Here is a 6,021-nt window from a genome sequence, read left to right on the forward strand (position 1 = left end):
AGGAACAAAAGAAACGGGCAGCCAGATGAAGGCATGTGCGATACATAGCATACGGTTCACTCGGATGAACTGTTTATGATTAGGCAACATAAAAGAAACGGTTAGCTAGATCAAGCTTTGTGCAATATACGACATGCGGTTCACTCGGATGAACTGTTTGCATTGAGACATGCGAACAGAAACGGTTCAACTTAACAAGATGTGTGTGATACGCGGCAAACAGGTCTGTAATACATAAACATTATTCTGATCACAACCTTAACTGCCTGAGTAACGCGCCTGAACTTTCCTCTGTACGAACACGACCTTCGGGCTATCTTCGCAACCGTGGCTTCCCCCGCGAATTATTCTTGTTAGTCATGTTCTCTATGATGTTAGTGTAATCTAGAAACATTTTTAGCAACTAAATACCGGTTTTAAACAGGAATCTCGCTCATTGGCGGATTTTGCTCTCGGGTCGTGATGAAATTGCGTTTTTTGTAATTTTACTGCCTGACTTGTTGGACATGAACTTCTCCCAGTGCTAGGTTGAACTTGCGCCAATATTTCCCAAATGGGGCTTGCAATATACCGTTGGAAAGCTATGGACACCAGTATCATGACCCAAGTTAAAATTTTGGCAAAATATAAGTGGTTTAAGAGCAATTTTGAAAACCATTTTTTCTTCATACAAAAAACGTGAATCGTATTTTCGATCGCATTTTTAAACTGTTTATCGGAATGAGGCAAATAATATGGCGTTGGAAAGCTGCTGCAAAACCGCTCCTTCCACATATTGAAAGTTTTCTCTAATTCCCTGCGGTTAGAGAGTAATTTGGAAAATCGTAAAATTTCACAAACCGAACAGCCGAGTTCGTATTTTCGATGTCATTTCTAAACGGCTAATCCAATCGAGGCAAATGATATGGCGTTGGAAAGCTTATGAAAATGCGCTACTTTTTAATGTAGAAAGCTTTTTCTAATTTTGAAAGGTTTAAGAGTAATTTAGAAAATGCGCTACTTTTTCATGTAGAAAGTTGTTTCTACTTTTCCTTAGCTTTTTGGTATATATTGTTTCTCCCAATTCCTTACTGTTTTAAGTCAATTTTGAAAATGGCTAAAAACGTATTTTCACCGTAATTTCTACAAACTTTATCGGAATGGGGCAAATAATATACCATTGAAAAGCTAAGGAAAATGCGAAACTTTTTCATGTTGATGGTTTTCTGTGATTCCTAGCCGTTTTCAAGTAATTTCGAAAATGGCAAGATCATTCGTTCTGACTTTATCGCGAAACAGATTCTTCGAAAATGCACCACTTGAAGAGCCTGAACTTCTCGGCATGTCTAGTTGAACTTCACTCTATTTTGCACGTGCTTTTTTTGCTCGTAGATCTCCAACCACTGCTCGTAGCTCTCCATCCACTCACCGAAATTGAGCAAGTGATATACCGATGAAAGCTGTTGTAAACACGCAACTTTCTCGTGTTGATCATTTTTTCATACTCACGACAATTTTAAAAGTTTTTCATCTGATATTCATTCAGTGTAGTAGGTGAACTTCCTGTTGTTTTCACGTTGAACTTCTGTGACGTATTTTTCATTTGTAATTTTCTCATCCATTTGTCAAGTGTTACACAAATGGTATTTCTTTTGTATAAACCACTCTCACAATATTTTTTCTAACTTTCTCCGGTGGAGGACTTGAACTTATGTCAACAAACTTTTAGTCTTTCGCTTTTTTATTTCTTTTTAACACAAAATGCACACCGTGTAGTATGTGAACTTCTGGCAGTTATCAATCTGAACTTCTCTCGGTTAGGTGAAAATATCTGAGTTTTTTATGAATTTTTAATCTGATATTCTTAATCCTTTTTTATGAATTTTGAAGCGCTCTATTCTCAAAAGTTGAACTTCTTGCTATTTTATTTTTGAACTTCTTTACATTCTTTAATAACGAGGAAAATCTAAGTTTTTTATAATCATCGAACTTCTCCATCTTTTTAATATGGACTTCCTGATTTATCTTTTTATGAAATTTTGAAGCGCTCAATTTTTAAAAGTTGAACTTTTTTTATTATTTTTGAACTTCTTGTTTCCATTATTTAATAACGAGGAAAATCTGAGTTTTCTATAATCATCGAACTTCTCCATCTTTTTAATATGGACATCCTCGTACTATTTCTTAATCTTTTTTATGAAATTTTGAAGCGTTGTATTTTTAAAAGTTAAACTTCTTTGTTTTTTATTTTTAAACTTCTTGTTTCCAGTCTTTAATAACGAGGGAAATCTGGGGTTTTATAATCATCGAACTTCCGCATCTTTTTAATTTGGACCTCCTGGTCTTGTTTCTTAATATTTTTTCTACGAAACTTTGAAGCGCTCTATTTTTAAAAGTTGAACTTTTTGTTATTTTATTTTTAAACTTCATGTTTCAATTCTTTAATAATGAGGGAAATCTGAGTTTTCTATAATCATCAAACTTCTGCATCTTTTTAATTTGGACTTCCTCGTTATATTTCTTTAATCTTTTTCTATGAAAATTTTTATTCTTACATAAACGCTAAATCACCCTGTTAGTTTAACTTGAACTTCTGCTGCACATTTTGCAACACCTAAAAAATGAACTTAGTGAGAAATAACAAGACAAATATGTCAATGTCTCCAATGATCATTTTATGTGCAGAATGAATTTAAAAAACCAACCATATCCTGGTGTATCATATGTTTGAAACCGTCATTTTTTTCCACAAACAACAGGTTTGAACTTCCCGGGCCATGACCCCATTAACACGATGAGCAAATAATATGTTTGAAGCACTACGCAAAGAAAGCTATTACTTAGCTTTTCTCATGTATAGTTTTTTGAATTTCACGATCTTGGGAACATGAACTTCAAACCACACGCCATAACATAAATCAATCAAAAACACTGATTCATCTGATTAAACATTTTTCACATTGTTCATGGGCACCTTTCCTACCAGCATTTATGCACATGGGAATCTCAGACCTAGTAGATTTTACCAAAGTGGCTTTCAATAAACATCGAACCGCCATTTTTATTCATTTTGAACTTCTATATAAACAAAGAAAGGATATCTATCCATCACCACGAAATGCATGTAGAAACCTGTCGGGAAATACAAACGCATATAGTGATAATTATGCATCCGATAGCACATCAAAAAAATGCATCATGATGTGTTGGAACTCCAGGGGCGCTAGGCAGAACTTTTCCTCTGCTCTGCTCGCGCTCACTTGCCTGAGTTGGGGAGAACGACCAGGGGTGCCTACGACCAGGGGCTCGCGAACTTCTTTTTTATGAATGTTTTTTTCTAAATGCATTTGTTCATCAGTAAGATGCATTCTTCCCAACATCCAATGATTGAACTCTCTAAACAATTATCTTCGAACTTCCAGATTACTTTACTTATTTAGGTGTATATAAACTCGGGTTTACACTAACTTCCTTCCATCAAATCACGTGAAGTACATGCATGAATAGAAAAGGGGAAGGAGTTACAAGGTCCATAACACACTTTTTTGGGCATCTTTGTGGAGCCTCTGCACAATAAACTTAACAAGTTACAAATCGAAGCTACGAAATGAAATAAATGAATATGAGCTAGAGGCTGCAGTAACACGGTGCACATCAGTTTGAGTAGAACCGGGGCGATAGCATAGGGTTCATGCATGTTTCTCAAGAAAGCAGTGAGGTGCTTTGAGGAGGTGGATGGCGACTAGCAGCTTGAGTCTTCTGTACTCAGTTTTGTGGTGATAACACGAACAGAAGGTGTCATGGTTGGGGACACCTTGGTGTAGCAGCAGGTAAACACACTGCACAACAACTCCATATGCCTTTTCTTTGGATTTCATATGTTTCTTGTTTTGTCTCTCAATTTCTGAAATGACCTTCTTTTCTCTGCCTGCTACCTCAGAGAGCAGTGCTTGCTGCATCTACAGAAAAAATGGAGCATGGCCAAAGAATTAGGGAGAAAATCATGCATGTGCTTTGCCTGTAGAAGTCCGAGGCTAGTGGAGAGAAAAAACGGCATGAGCACATACTGTTTGTTGGTATTTCATATAATAATGTTCTTTTTTCTGTAGAGTGGACACTTATAAGACGTGGAGCATCTGGAAAAAAATGCCGATGGTTAGTGGCGGCTTGAAATACAACAAGAAACATACATGGGGATGAATATACACGAGATACCTTTTAATATGTTCAGTACATGGAGGTCCCAGTATACATAAATCTTTTTCACATAAATAGCAACTGGCGACATGTGGAAACCAAAACAAAGTCGCGGCTGAATGCATGCCACCTTGGTAGCCACATACACAGGCTAGCTGAACCTGAAGTAGCTAACAAATAAGAACTTCGAACGGAAAAAAGTTAAGAGGGAATTGCTCTGACAAGGAGTCTCCCTTTATCAAATTCAGCAGAAGTTGAACTGGATGGTGGGCAGCAAGATCCGGGGTGCTATGTTCATGAACAGCCGGCGGCTCCGTCGTTGAACGGCTTAGGGTCGAGGCGAACGGACCAGGACAACATAGTTGAATGGCTCGGGGCTGCGTTGGGAGGACTCGGGGGCGGTGTTGTAGATTGGATCAGGGTGAGGGTGCTTTCCACTGCCCCTGAAGAAAATGATATGAAGGACAAAACACACACACAAGAACAACTACACATTAGGATTCTGAATGGTCATCTGTTTGTTGAGGTAAAGAAGTTCAGAAAGATCCTCGGACACACGCACACACCAGTGCATGAACACATGCATTATCACATACATCTCAATTCCTCACATCACGGTTAATTCTTTTTTTAACAACATATGAAATGAATTATCAAATCAATACTCATAAAGGGGATCTCTTTTATGCAGATACAGACCCAATCATTCATGATTCTTTTTTAGCATACTAAGATGAACAACAGAGAAGCATCCATAACAACAATATTGGAGAAATAAAGATCAGAGTTACCTGTACCTTGAACGAGTAGAGCTGGTTCGGGAGCAGTGGTGCACAGGTTCAAGCAAGAGACACCAGGAAGGTCGATCACAGGCGCCAGAGAAGGTCACCCGCGGGGATGCCAAGGAAGGAGGTGCAGAGGCGAGAGTTAAGGAGCATGGTGCGTTCTGCTAGAGGCCCTGCCGACGACGTAACTCCCCTCGCCGGCGGCTTCGGGGAGCAAGGGCGTTGGTGAAGGGGCCGGTGGATCATGAGGAGCAGGGCGGCAGAACCGGTGGGGGAGTAGCAGCGGCATCTTGGAGATCTGGCGGGCCGCGAGCCGACGCATGGTGGCAGGATTGGCCCCGGCGGCGGCGACGAGCGGGAATGTTGGGTCTCGGCGGCGCGCGGGATTCCGGGGATCCGGCAGCGCGCGGTGGTGCTGGGAACAACGAGGGCGATCCAGAGCCTGGTGGCGGCACGCAGGATCCATGACCGGTGGTGCGCGCGGGATCCTCGATCGGCGGTGGCGCGTGAGGCCTATGGGCGGCGGATGTTTGGGGCGGCGGCGCGGTGCGCTTGTCTAGTAGGCGGCGACGGGGGTTAGCCGGGGTCGGGAGGTGGGGGATTGGTCGGGGATCGGTTTTGGTGCAACGTGGTTGGGTGGCTTTTTTCTTTTGAAGTATGTGTTCGAGTTCAGGAACAACTCCTCCACGCCCTATATAGGCGTGACGTGATCCAAATAACTATTCTAATTCTGGGATTAGAATAGTGTTGTCCTATACAGTATATCTCTACTCCTAATGTCTTAGTTGGTAGTCTGCGTTTCGGGTTTTATTTTCGTCCCACCTATTATGGTCTTTTTTTGGTATTTTTTTGGTACTTGCTCCCACCTCCCGCTCAGCCGCGAAAAACCGAAGAAAACCCCGCGATCGAGTGCGTCACACTCCCAACCTCCTGTCGCAATTATCTGACACGATCGAAAATAAACCACTGAAAACAAACCGGCGAAAATTAACCAGCGAAAAAAACCTACGCTCCTCTCGATCCGCTCGACGCACGCTCCTCTCGATCCACCCCTCCTGCC

The 6,021-nt window shown here is 41.0% G+C and overlaps 1 long non-coding RNA gene across 1 annotated transcript; it reads right to left on the reverse strand.

Annotated features, from left to right (window-relative positions):
• Positions 1-3,466: 3,466 nt before the first annotated feature.
• On the reverse strand, positions 3,467-5,595 carry LOC119299115. The gene is made up of 4 exons (XR_005146094.1): positions 4,974-5,595; positions 4,195-4,619; positions 4,047-4,115; positions 3,467-3,938 (listed from the first exon to the last, which is right to left on the reverse strand). It is a non-coding gene; the product is annotated as an uncharacterized LOC119299115 (long non-coding RNA).
• Positions 5,596-6,021: the final 426 nt, after the last annotated feature.

Source organism: Triticum dicoccoides, chromosome 5A, assembly GCF_002162155.2.
Source record: "Triticum dicoccoides isolate Atlit2015 ecotype Zavitan chromosome 5A, WEW_v2.0, whole genome shotgun sequence".
Classification (NCBI taxonomy): domain Eukaryota; kingdom Viridiplantae; phylum Streptophyta; class Magnoliopsida; order Poales; family Poaceae; genus Triticum; species Triticum dicoccoides.